General features: G+C 41.4%; 1 protein-coding gene across 1 annotated transcript in view; it reads left to right on the top strand.

The window, feature by feature from the left end:
* Window positions 1-577: 577 nt before the first annotated feature.
* FBXO42 (F-box protein 42) overlaps window positions 578-13,143 on the top strand; it is a gene marked incomplete in the record, with an annotated part of 1,591,641 nt that continues 1,579,075 nt past the window's right edge. Inside the window, 1 exon segment of the mRNA XM_044061846.1 lies at window positions 578-864.

Genomic DNA, 13,143 nt, shown 5'->3' with positions numbered 1-13,143 from the left:
CCCGAGCATCTGTTCGATACTTTATAACGGTATTACGAAAAAAACCCTCCCCGCAAAAAAAAAAAAAAATATATGAAGATAAATCCTAAACTACTATTGTACAAATGTCGAGAGATGTTAAAAAGTAGCCCCAAAACACGTAACCCAAAATTGCATTATTTATTTTACATTAAAAATTAAGGTCATATGTGTTTGTCATATAAACAAACATTTCATGGAAGCACAAACCCCATTTTGAAGCAAAACACCGTATTCATATCTAAACTGGCTTCATCGAATATGATGCAAAGCATCACAAACGATGTACACTACGCTACTTGATTATAATGATACAACGTAGACTGCCTCCAACCGGGCCTATATTGTTCATTTCCCGAAAGTAAACATGCGTATTAAAATATAAAGAGAATTCACGCAGCACAGCAAATGTTTATGCCCGTTTCGTTTACCACTTTGCTCAACTAAAAACCGACGATATACAACGATAAAACAAAATCAAAATGAATATTCATTAGAAATAACTTCACCGACACTCACTCGTGTAAAATACGCACGCACGTATTTTCGTTAGTGACGCGACCATCCCCTTTGTCGGGACGCGAGCGGCTGCTGAATTACGCGCACGCCCTCGTCCTTAGGTGCGCGTAACCCTTGGTCTTCTGTATTGGTAATGGCAATGATGAAGATGGCGTCGGATTGGATCTTAGTGGTTTGCCGGTACTGAGTTCGTAGAACCCTTAATTGGGTTTATTTGGACTTTTTGGGGTAACTGTTGAGTGTGGTAACAGGAAAGGGCCCAGTGTACTTTAGTCAGTGGAGTGTTGTGTAGACATTAGGTAACAAGACGCAGGTGAGCTCGGGGAGGTGAGTTTTGGCCTCTGTATGATCGCTGTTGGGAGAGGTGCATCATCACCCGGCCTGGCAGTGGACTACCCATTTTTTTGGCTTTTGTTTTTGCTTGTATCTGTGGATAATGCTTGCGTATCAGCTTTTGTTTGTAATCGTATTTAAGTACATTGAGTATCACAATGCTGTTAGAATTGCCTTTTGTGACATTTCTTGTCAGTTATGATTCCAGTGAAATAGCTAATCAGACATTTCTCTGTATTATTGTTTATCGTGTTAGATATTGCAGAAACTTGTTTTTATTTTACTAATTCATTTTTCTAGGGACATGGCAAATGACTGACAACTCAGACGTTGCATGCTTTCTATGTAATAACTCTTAAGTGTCTTTGATTTTATTATTTTAAAATGGGGAACTTAGAGCGTTGACATGCATTGCTTTTATTGGAAGTCTAAACTGATTAATTTTGAAATTGTTTTAGTATTGTTTAATATAACCGTTGTGCTGAGCTGCAAGTTACTTGGAAGAGATGAGAGGAGGAAGGGGTTGTGCTTTTTGGAATGCATTAATAGTGTGCTGCTCTTTTGAAAGCAGTCTGACGGAATTGCAGGCAGGAAGCGGCAGTTTTTCCTTGGAGGAAAAAGTTCGGAAACACTTAAGCGTGTTCTCATTGATTTGCTGCTCTTTGAGTTACCTGCTTTTTCAGGTGTAAATGGGTTAGGTTGTTTCGACCACTATGTTCTGGTACTTTTAAGCAGAACATAACTATGTACTTTAGTCAAGTTCATGTTTGACTAAACTTGAGCGTGTGATGGACCTTTTCTTTTGAAATTTCCACGGTTGGCTTAATCCGTATTATTATTGTGTAAAGTTGTTCTTCCTGAGTCGCAAAGAATATGTTACTGGTTAGTGTTCTCATACCAGTAGGACACAGATGGGTTATATTTTTTCTTTTAACTTTGAGTATTTGGGACTGAGTGCTTTTTATTGCAGCTTACTTCAGAGAGTATAATACAGCCATTTTTTCATAAGAAGTTTAATTTTGATTTTCTTAAGATACGTTTTGTGCAGTTATACTCATCATGACACATTTACCACCAGCAACTTTCTCTTAGGCATGTACGATAAACTTTGTGATTTTGATGTGGTTAGTGTCTAGTATCACTAAAGGACACAGCTGAAGTTAACAACTTAACCCTTACCATTTGTTATAAATGATGTAGTACTGTAAAGTTGTTTATTGGGAGGGAAGTGTTCATCTGCTATGTATAAGTGTGACTTGAGTCCTTCCTGCTGGGATTGTCTCATTTCTGCATGTGCATTTGTTCTAGTCTGTTCGTTTTTATTGCATTTGCTGCTGCAGTACTGGGCTGATCTTTCTGAGCAGATCCTATTCTCGTTTGGTACCTGGACATAAAATAGTACACCAGAAGTGGTCGCTTATGTTTGATATGAGTGGAAAGAATCCTAGAGCTTTAATGCAAATGTTGGTGATAGATTTAAAAGGATTGTAACAAATTCAGTTAAGGTTTTATATGTGAATAGTAAATTGACAAGTGTTTTTACAATGGCTAGGAAATTTAAGTGAATAAGAGGTAAACAGCAATAGAAACTTGGTTCCTTTTCATTATTTTTTCTTTCTGCAATCAGTGGTCCCAGTCCTGTGTTGATATAGTTGTGAACTAAATTTCTTTGTTGTAAATGAAGTACATATTGCTTGACATTTTAAGAATACATGATGGTGGATGGTCTGTCGGGGTATTACATCTATGATTCTAAATGGAAGGTTTGAAAAGTTGGTGGTTTAAAAAAAAAAACTGTAGCACTTAAGCATTTCTTCCGCAGTGTGCATTTTAAGTTTTTTAGCCGTTTTTTAATATCAACTAGGTAGGCTGATTAGATTTAAGACCTTTCTATTCTCATACATGTGTGTTTGTTATTTTATGTTGTGATGTGGATCAGCCGTGATAGCAGAATTGTTTTCCAAGATGTTTCAAGTAGATGTTATGTTTCAGTTTTATATCTAAAGAATACCACTTTGAAAAACTGCTTTGTTTGACATCACCTTAATGAGGGCAAGTTTCTAGTAGCTTTATTGAAGTTTCTCCTATTTTAATAGCTTTATTGAATTATTTAAGATAGTTAACCTTAATTTGTTTTTTATACAAAATATAACACATTCACAGTTGCAAACATTATAAATCGTGTATATGTATACTATTTATAAATTGAATATTGTATAAATGTATCAATTCTTTCCTTTAAACCTCACTCCTCCTCCAAAACATTACTGTACATTGTTCTCGGTTTCCATTTTTTCTGTGTAATATGATCCTTCCCCTTTCTAAAGATCCCATTTCCAATTCTTGTGTTTCCTGATATGAGGGTGGCCTAATGGTTAAGGTGTTTGCCTTACAAACAGAAAGTAAGGTGTTTGAGTCTCACAAGGGATAACTGACTAGGCTTAAAATGGTTTGCAAGGGCAGTTAGCTTAGTTCTAACCTATGAACCTAATACTTTTTTAAATACAGTTGATTTTGATTTCCGTTTTCTAGTAATTGCTTTTTTGGCAGCCATCAGAATTAAACTTAACAAGGCTTCACTATGTCTAGGCAATTCAGATTCTGTATCCCAGCTCAAAAAATAATTTCTTTAGTTTATCATTTGCTCACCCAATGTTTGTAACAGATTACTGTTTAGGGAATTTTAAACTACCTTCCCATAATGCATGTTATTATTTGCCTCATTCTTCCCCATCACACCTCCAACATTTGTCATCTGCCTGAGAAGGAAAAACTTGGAGTATGCTTGGTTAATAGCCTAGTACCAGCCTAGTACCAACCTATCGGCCCTAGGGCCTATGCAAGTCTAGCCATAACAATTCCCTGGATATTTCTTCCCACACTATTTTACTTCTCTGGGCCCCTGTCTAGCAGGGCGACTGACATGATCCCTGGGGTGAATTTCCTATCTCCATCCAGTCATCAAGGTTCATTTTGAAAGAGGGCCAATGAGGCACCCTGCTTGACATGTATGGGCAATCTATTCCAGAGTATGGGGAGTCTCTGGTTCAGGAACCTATCCCTCCAGCATGTTTTGTTCATTGTGATAAGGTTTAGATCCCTGGAGCGTGTGGCTCTGAGGGATTGGGATTTCTTTGTGGAGCATGTCCAACAGCTCAGGGTTTGACATGGCCTTGTATGTTAAGCAGAGATTGCCTCTAAGTAGACGATATGTCAAGAGTATAGCTGGAGTTTTTTTAGACTGTCAGCTTATGGCATCTGCTTTAGGCCTGTGATTCTTTTAGTGAGGTATTTCTGTGGCCTTTCCAGCTGTTGCAGATATCTTGTGAGGTACATACCAAATGGGACATTATACTCTGTGTCTTTCGGCTTATCCCGGTTAGGGGTCGCCACAGCAGAACTCCGGTCCGCTGATGTTTGGTAGTGGATTTTTACGTGCCGAGTTACCACCCCTGACGCACAACCTTCAACGAAGGTACACCCATTCATGCATGCCTCCACACAGAAGACTCTCTAGCTGAGAATCGAACGCGACAACATCTTGCTGTGAGGCGACAACACCACAGCATTATACTCTGTAATGGATCTAATGAGGGATGAGTACAGTGGGACAATGACCTCCTATTTTCTGGATGAAAAGCCCTTGGTGATGAGGTGTGTCACAGAGAGGGATTTCCTGACTGTTGTGGCGATGTGGTTATCGAAAGTGAGACCACTGTCCACCTGTGTCCCTAAGTCTTTCATCACACTTTCGATGGTTAGCGTCCTGCCACCCATGTGGTAATTAATGGGTACATGTTTTTTTCCAGAGGGGATAACTATACATTTCTTGGCATTAAGCTTGAGCCCATGGTTCTGGCACCAGGCATCTGTTTCTATAAGACCTTTTTGTAGAGTAACCCCATCATTTGGGGATTCAATAATGGCTCCCAGTTTGCACTCATCTGAAAACGTCGTTAGCCAGAGTCCCTTAGTGTTGGCCTGTACTTCAGAGAAGTAGATGCCAAACAAGAGTGGTTCCAGGACTGAACCCTGAGGTACTCCACTTGTCACTTGTCTGGAGCTGGATTTGGAGTCGGGTACTTTTACAGTGTGGGTTCTGTCAGTAAGCCAGTTGGCAACCCATCGAGTGACGTAGGGATTTATGCCCAGCTTAGTAAGTTTATCTATGATTCCAGAGTGGGGGATGGTGTCAAAGGCCTTGGCAAGGTCCAGATAGGCTGTGTGGACCATCTTACCCTCGTCCACAGCTCTGGAGACTGATTCAAAGAAGTCAGTCAGATTCAGGAGACAAGATCGGCCCTTCGCAAACCCAAACTGGGTGGGGTCCAGTGTTTGAAGGTTGTCAATGCCTTTGTTTATAAGTTCCATGCCCTTGCAGATCAGTTTTGTCAGACTGATGGGACGGTAGTTCCCGGGATCCAAGGCAGATCCTCCCTTGTGGAGTGGGATAACTGTAGCTGTGCGCCACTCAGTGGGCATGAAGCCTGAGTTGAGGATATGATCAAACATGACACTTGGGTGAGGTGCCAGTTCATTTTGTAGTTCATGTAGTACACAGCCTGGGATGTCATCTGGTCCCATGGATGCTGTATTCTTAGCTTTGGAGAGTGCGGTTTCTACCTGTGTGGCCGTGATTATCGGAATTTGGCAGTCTTTTGGTATTGAGATGGGCCCTTTAGGGGGTGAGAGGGGGGTGAAGTTGGCACTAAATCAATCTGCCAGGATATTGGCAATATCCTTGGGATCAGTATATTTAATGCCATTCTGTTGTAGCTCAGAGCAGATCTGAGCATTGCCATTTAGATTCTTGACATAACTATAGAATGCCTTGTGGTTGTCTTTGGAATCTTTGGCAATTTTATTTTCGTAACTAGCTTTTGAGGATTTTATGAGGGATCTCATCTTCTTATTGAGGCTGGTGAGGGAGTTTTTTGCATCCTGGGATTTTCCTCTTTTTGCACCAGTTTCTTCCTTCTGTTGTATAGTTTGTTTATAGCAGGGGAACACCAGATTGGCTTCCTTTTTTTTGGAGAAGAGCATCATGGTTCTATTTGGGATGGCATGATTCATGCATGAGTGGATGTGCTCGTGCAGTGCCTTAATGTAGGATTTTGCAGTTGAACTTCCAGATCTCGTCTGTGTGGGTGTTGTGAAAGTTTGTCACTTCTGACTTCAGTAGCATGAAGTTGGCTTTGGAGAAGTTTTTTAAGGAGGTTTCCTTACTGGGGTATAAAAATACCCAATGCAAACACCAGCGAAGGAAAAATCCTTAATTTTCTAGAGTTTGTTTTATGTGTGGGAACCATACATATGTCCTACCGATTATTTCCTTTTGAATTGCTTATCCAGTCTCTTCTTACCTCTTCTGATAGAGAATATGCAGTGTTTTTTATGTGTTGTAGTAATTTTATCCCTTTTTAATAGTACCTTCTGCTTCTGATTTAGTTAAAAACTCTACCAGAGCAGGCCTTTCATTTTGGATTCCCCTTTAGTTTTCTATTTGCCTAAGTTGCGATATCAATCCCTGATAGCCCTCAGTCTATAGACCTCCTTCCCTAAACGTCGTCTTTATTTTTTTTCCCCGTTCTGTTACCTTTCCCTCTCTAGGGATTTGCTTCCAGTACTTCGGTTCCTGTGCTAGCTTTTTCCAGTAAATTCCACTCTTCTTGTGCTTGTTGTTAGTACCCCTAATTGCAGTCATTCCTATTGCCAAAATTTCCTTTCTCTATTCTCATGTTGGTTTAGTTCTTAAATACTTTTTGAATATAATCTTTGTTGCTTCTGTCCTCCTTGAATTATCCCCCTGCTTCGTTGATCCCATTCCACTCTGAATTATAGCTTTCTGCTAGTGTTATATACTTGAGCTTTAACTGTGCCTTTCTTTGTTTCCCAGCTTTTGTATTATCTTTTACTTAGTCTCCTCCCACATATCCTTAGCTGCCATAGCAGAATCCCTTTCAATCCGTACTCCAAAATAGTTCATTTTATTGTGACTCCATAATTATTGGTATCACTGAACCAGTTTGTTTGTGGGTACATAGTTTACAGCTATAGCCTTAATTTTATCTTAATTCTGTATCCCAAAAAGAATTGAAAGTGTCTAAAGATGTTCCATAACACTGAGATGTATTTTCAAATTCTATCAGGTACAAAATAATGTCATCTGCAAATTAACTTTTCTTGATTACTATGCCAATTATATCCTTGAATTTCTGAGTCTCCTGTTTGCCAGTGGCTCTAAATAAAAAGAAATAAAAGGGGAGGTGGACACCCTTGCCTGATTTTTCTCTGTTCAAATACGACCTGTCAGAAAGGAACCTTCCTACATTAATTTTTGCCTCTGATCCCACATGTAAACGTCTAGTTCCCGTGTGCCAGGGAATGTAAATGCATCCATTGCCCTGTTAAATATACTCCCAGCTTACACAGTCAAATACTTTCTCTGAATCAGAACCCGCCATCAGCAGCAGTGTTTTCTTACAGATTGCCTCCCTCTAGATCATCATTCTTCTGTTAACTCTGCCAAATGTTTGCTTACCCTACACAAAAGCACATTGATCTAAATCTATCATTATTGTTGTAAATGCAAACACTTTCAATTTTAAACCATAATTATAGTGGGCTTACATGAAGCTGGGTCTGATGTGTCTACCATCTTTGGGTATTACAGCCATCACAGTTTTCTTCCAGGATGCTGGTAGTTCCTGTCCTTTTAAAACACTATATTTTAAACCTTCCAGACTTTATTCCCTCCAAACTTCCATAGGAATAAGTCTGTTCCTGGAGACTTTCCTGCAGATGATTGCACATTGGTGTTTTCTCAGTCTCTCCTATCTTGAGTATAATTCAGCCTCATCTCCCTCTAACCTTAACGTGCTTAAATCTGCTGTAAATACTTCCATTTGTGATCAAGAAAGATTTCCACATTTCTCTGCTTTTTTTTTATTCCAAACTTATCTTTTATAGTAACTCAGGTTATTTTTCTTGATATAGACTTGTAGGTTTGGCACAAACCCTTTTCACATTCTGTTACCTGAGTCGTGCTAAAAACTTTTGTGCTTGGGCGTTATCAGAAAAGATTGTTTAACAGCAGTGTCTCAACATTGATACATATTATCCAATACTCCCCTTATTTTCTCATTAGCACTCTGCAAGTTGCACCCCTTGTTCTGTGAGATTACACTTATTCTGCCAAAGTCCTTTGTGAACCCCTCTAAATTATGTTTTAATGAAGGCAAGTCTTAACTTTTTAGTGAGGTACCTGTTTTTAAAATTTGATATTTCTTCTCCATATTAGCTTATAAATCTGGAAGTAATACCTACTTTGTAGGGTATTTTCTACAGTCATCATTTAAATCTGAAAAAGTAATAAGTTCATAGGTGTTGTTGATCTACAAGAATCTTAAGCTTGGCCTTAAGATTTGCATGGCAGTTTCTAGAGCAGACAGTTTGCATTTAAATAACTTGTAGATGGGCAGAGCAAGAGTAGTGGAAGCTAGATAGTGGAAGGTAGATTAAGTATGATTAGTGATCAGCAGTATGGTTTCATGCTAGGAAAGAGCACTACAGATGCGATGTTTACTTAAGAGTGTTAATGGAGAAGTACAGAGGTCGTCAGAAGGAGTTGCATTGCGTGTTTGTGGACTTGGAGAAAGCATATGACAGGGTGCTAGAGAGGAATTGTGATATTGTTTGAGGAAGTTGGGAATGGCAGACAAGTATGTAAGAGTGGTACAGGATATGTATGAGGGTAATGTGACGATGGTGAGGTCTGCAGCGGGAGTGACAAGAGGCATTTAAGGTGGAGGTTGGATTACATCAAGGATCAGCTCTGAGCTCTTTCTTATTTGCAATGGTGATGGACCGGTTGACAGTCGATCAGACAAGAGTGCCCATGGACTTAAGATATTTGCAGATGACTGAGAGTAGGCAACAGGTTGAGGAGAACCTGGAGAAGTGGAGACGTGCTCTAGAGAGGAGAGGAATGACTGTCAGCAGGGTTAAGACAGTGTGTGTGAGTGGGAGGATCGAGGAATGGTGAGGATGCAGGGAGTAAAGTTGGCGAAGGTGGATGAGTTTATATACTCGGGATCAACAGGTCAGATTAATGATTAGTGTTGAAGACGGGTGAAGGGTACAGGTGGGGTGGAGTCTGTCAGGAGTGATTTTGTGACAGTACCAGTAAGAGTGAAAGGGAAGGTCTACAAGAGGATAGTGAGAACAGCAATGTTATACGTGTTGGAGACAGTGGCATTGACAAAAAGGCAGGAGTCCCAGCTGGACGTGGCTGAGTTAAGGATGTTAAGATTTGTACTGGGTGTGGCGGGGGTAGACAGGATTAGGAATAAATTATATTAGAGGGTCAGCCCAGGTTGGACGGTTTAGAGACTAAGCCAGATAGGCAAGATTGTGTTGATTTGGACATGTTCTGAGGAGGGATGCTGGGTATATTGGGGAAAAGGATGCTAAGGATGGAGCTGCCAGGTAAGAGGAAAAGAGGAAGGCCTAAAGTAAGGTTTATGGATGTGGAGAGAGAGGACATGCAGGTATTTGGTGTGACGGAGCAAGATGCAGAGGACAAAAAGAAATGGAAACAAATGATCCACTGTGGCGACCTCTAACAGGAACAGCCGAAAAAAAATGGATGATGGGCAGAGCAAGGATATGTTGGGACATGAACGTGTTTCTCTTCTTCTTTGAGGAAGTGCTTAACCACGGATGAATTTGTACCCATCCCCTTTGCTCAAGTTATGTTTTGAGTAGAAGTACTTTGATTTATTGGAGTGGAAGACGGTTTCGTTGTGGTTTTCTCTGATACCTTTCTATTCCTCTAGTATGTTCTAATTTGTAAAATGGATTGAGATCTCTTGAGTGGTTGTTACTGTTGGATTTATGAATGAGTAATAGGTCTGATAGAATAGGTTGAAGCTCTAGATATGAGGCAGGTGTAGTCTCTCATTAGCCTGTATGATACTGGGAAAAGGGAATAGTCTTTGAGATGGTATGCATAGCTCTTACTATTTTAGGCCCTTGTTCATAGGTTCATACTAGGCTATCTGCCGTGGGGCAATTATAAGCCTAGCCCGATTCTCTATGGCTTACGCCACCCCTTGATTTGAGTATACTGTGCCCTTTTTAAGGTTGTTTACTGTGCCTTTGTCTAATAGTGACACGGGAGTGTAATCCCTGGGACAAACCTACGATCCCCCATCCACTTATCGAGATTCTTCTTTAAGAGATAGTGAGGTGCTATGCCTCACATGAACTGGAATTCTATTCCAGAGCGAAGGGAGCCTCTGGGTTATGAACCTGTCCCTCCAGCAAGTTCTATTTATTTCTGTGCTGTGGTTCAAGTCCCTCGAGCGTGTGGCTCTAAGGGATTTAGATTTACTGAGGTGGAGCATGTCCATTAATTCTGGATTTGACATAGCTTTGTATGTCAGGCATAGATCGCCTCGAAGTAGGTGGTATGCAACTGAGTAGAGCTGGAGTTTTTTTAACCTAGCAGCATATGGCATCTGTTTGAGACCCTTGATCCTCTTGGTGAGATACTTTTGGGGTCTTTCTAATTGCTGCAGGTGTCGGGTAAGGTACATCCCAAAAGGGGCATTGTATTCTATGATGGGCCTGATGAGGGATGAATAAAGGGGCACGATTACCTCTCTTGATCTAGATGTGAAACCCTTTGTGATGAGGTGGGCTGTGTAGAAGGTCTTTCTAACCACTTTGGCAATGTGGTTTTCAAAGGAGAGATTGCTATCAACTTGGGTCCCCAGGTCCCTAATAACTTTCTCTGTATTTAATGGGTTTCCGCCTATGTGGTAATTTGTGGGCACATTGTTTTTGCCAAAGGGTATGACTATACATTTTTTGTCATTTAGCTTTAAACCATGGCGCTGGCACCAGTTATCCGTCTCTGTGAGACCTTTTTGAAGGATGTTTGTCAGCTGGAGAGTTGATTATGACACCCAGTTTGCAGTCTGCGAACTTGGTTAGCCATAGTCCTCCCACGTTTGCCTGTACCTCGGAAAAGTACATACCGAACAAGAGTGGTCCCAGGACAGAACCCTGTGGGACGCCACTTGTGACCGGTTTCGAGTCTGACATGGCTCCAGCAACTCTCACTCTGTGGGTTCTGTCTTTGAGCCAGTTTGTGACCCATCTTGTGACATAGGGGTTTATATTTAAGCTGGATAGCTTATCTATGATGCTCGAGTGGGGTATTGTGTCATGCCTTTGCAAGGTCCAGATAGGCTGTGTGGACTACCTTCCCTTCATCTATGGCTTTGGTGACTGTTTCAAAGAAGTCAACCAGGCTCAAAGGGCAGGATCTGCCCTTGACAAAGCCGAACTGGGTAGGATCTAGTGTCTGTAGGTCCCCAATGTCTTTGTTTGAGCTCCATGATGATCCTCTCCGTAGCCTTGCAGACTAAGCTAGTTAGGCTTATGGGGCGATAGTTTCCAGGGTCCGTAGAGGCTCCACCTTTGTGGAGTGGCACCACTGTTGTTGTAAGCCATTCTGTGGGCACATATCCTGTAGTAAGGCTGAGATTGTATAGCTGTTTTATTTGAGGGATTAGTTCCTCTTGTAGTTCATGTAGGACGCAACCTGGGATGCCATCTGGTCCCATGGAAGCAGTGTTTTTTGCTTTTGAGAGGGCAGCCTTCACCTGAGCATCTGAGATGTTTGGGAGGCAGCCCTCTGCCGGGATAGATACTTGCTCTTTTGGGGGGGGGGAGAAGTTTGCACTGAACCTGTCTGCCAGGATATTGGCGATGTCTGTGGGTTCAGTGTATTTTTTGTCGTTTAGAATCAACTCGGAACAAGTCTGGGAGTTGCATCCCAGGTTTCTAACATAACTGAAAAAAGCCTTATGATTGTCTTTGGTGTCCTGTGCAATTTTTCTCTCTAAGCTGGCCTTGGAGGATTTTATGAGGGATCGTAATTTTTTGCTAGTACTGATCAGAGATGCCTTCCCTATTAGGGATTTTGCTCTATCATGTAGTAGCTTCCTCCTCCTGTTGTACAGTTTATTTATGGCAGGGGTCCACCAGACTGGACGCCTGCCTTTGGATGATTGGGTCTTGGTTTTGTTTGGGATAGCATGATCCATGCATTCCTGGAGATGTCCGTAGAATGCATTTATATAGGATTCTGCAGTTTGGGCTGTAGTTTCCACTGGCCCTGGGGCCTTGAAGGATTCCACTTCAGTTTTGAGAAGTTCGCTTTTGAGAAGTTTTTCACTGTGGTTTTCTGGGCTGGGGGTGGGGTCGGCATGTGGACATCCAGTGAAATTAATTTATGGTCTGATCTTACCAATGAGGGATATACTTCTGGTGTGGAGCATCGAGTCCCCATGTTGGTAATGATCAGGTCTAGTATGTTGTCCCCTCTTGTGGGAGTGGTGACTAGTTGTTCCATAACATTTGAGTTTATAATTTCCAGGAATCTTTGGGCTAAGGTGCTGGGGCTTGAGTAGTGCTTCCAGTCAATGTTTGGGTAGTTGAAGTTGCCCAATATAATGGTGTTCGGAGAGATCTTCGTGTTCTCCAATGTTTTCAGGAAAGCCGAATGGGATTCCTGACTTTGAGAGGGTGGTCTGTAGGATGCTATAAACTGAAAAGCAGTCTTGCCCACTGTTAGTTGCACATGGATGGTCTCCGATACTTCGTGCAATGCCACTAACCTGGAGGTGTGGATATCCTTGATAAATATGGAAACTCCCCCTCCTTTTGTGGTTCGGTCCAGGTTTTGGGGCCGAAAAGCATGATATGAGGTATAGCCTGGTAGTGCTGGGGTGCTCTCTGGAGCCTTGAACCAGGTTTCTGTCACTGCACAGATATCAATGTTTTTGTGTGTTTTGTAAGTGGGAATATGTTGTGGGTTGTACCTTTGGTAGCATGGTATATTTGGCCCAATAGATGCACTTTTAGCATTTGATAGTGCCTTGAGAATTTGTTCTTGGGAAGACTGGTGGTGGTGGTGGTGGGGGGGGGGGGGGTTGTGGGTGTGGTTATGTCCTTTTTGAGTCCAAGTATGTGGTATCATTTACTGTTAGCTTTGCCCAGTACTGGCAATTTGAGTTTTTAACATAACTAAAGAAGTCTTGTAAATTTGTGGTATAAAAGGCAATGTTGACCCTTTTTGGTGTACTTGGAGTAGGCTTTGTGGGGGAGTGATGTCAGACCTGTACTAAAATACGCTTGTAGTGCATCTGTTGTGTAGTCTTTTATTTTCTTTTTCTAGTAGTTTTTGAGTTGTTTGCCTTT

This window comes from Protopterus annectens, chromosome 2.part0 (assembly GCF_019279795.1).
Source record: "Protopterus annectens isolate FY-2018-M chromosome 2.part0, PAN1.0, whole genome shotgun sequence".
Taxonomy (NCBI): domain Eukaryota; kingdom Metazoa; phylum Chordata; order Ceratodontiformes; family Protopteridae; genus Protopterus; species Protopterus annectens.
Note: the sequence above shows the minus strand (reverse complement) of the source record. Positions and strands in the feature narration are given on the sequence as shown.